The following is a 789-nucleotide window of genomic DNA, read 5'->3' as shown; positions in this document are numbered from 1 at the left end:
CAGAAAGTGCATGTTTGTGGAGGTGGCATGAAGATATGATTGGACTTTTTTTTAAATGGTGGTGTTGGGATGCAGGTGACACCAGAAAGACAGTATTTATTGCCCATCCTTAGCAGCTCCAAGGGCATTAAGAGTCTCCGTACAGAGTGGGATTTGAGTTGCAAGCAGGCCTGACCAAGCTAGGAAGTCATGCTCCATTCCCTGAAGAATATTAGTGAACCAGTTGCGTTTTATACAACAATCCGGCAGCATCTATGGCCATTTTCTGGTGCCATCGCTTCTCGGCCTTTTGGCTAAGATCATGCGTAACTGACCTGACAGGGGAGTAACCATGACCCCAACGTGGTTCTCCCTGGATCAGGAAGGTGATTCTCCTATGCTTTTTGAAAATAGGAGGTGGGTGCGGTGGCTTGACCCGTCCACCTCCATGGCACGAACCTGGTATTGCAGTACTTCCAGGAACGGTGCTTTGGCTCTCGGCCTTTTGGCTAAGAGCATTGGTGCAGAGTGATCCTTGAATGGGCCCAAGGTGACCTCTGGCGTTTGTAATCTGACAAGATGATCTGACAAAGAATTGGAAAGATTGGCAACGAATTAAAAAAAAAAAATTCTGGTGCCATCCCAAAAATTGTAGATTAATTAAGGAAAGCCAGCACGGATTTGTTAAAGGCAAATCATGTTTAACCAACTTGACTGAGGTAACAGAGAGGGTTGATGAGGGCAGTGCAGTTGATGTGGTGTACATGGATTGCCAAAAGGCGTTCAGCAAAGTGCCACATCGTAGGCTTG

At 46.5% G+C, this 789-nt stretch overlaps 1 pseudogene; it reads left to right on the top strand.

Moving 5' to 3' along the window:
• The first annotated feature begins 273 nt into the window (after positions 1-273).
• Positions 274-475, top strand: LOC139233284 (U2 spliceosomal RNA; annotated as a pseudogene).
• Positions 476-789: the final 314 nt, after the last annotated feature.

The sequence above is a fragment of the Pristiophorus japonicus genome, chromosome 20 (genome assembly GCF_044704955.1).
Source record: "Pristiophorus japonicus isolate sPriJap1 chromosome 20, sPriJap1.hap1, whole genome shotgun sequence".
NCBI classification, from domain to species: domain Eukaryota; kingdom Metazoa; phylum Chordata; class Chondrichthyes; family Pristiophoridae; genus Pristiophorus; species Pristiophorus japonicus.
Note: the sequence above shows the minus strand (reverse complement) of the source record. Positions and strands in the feature narration are given on the sequence as shown.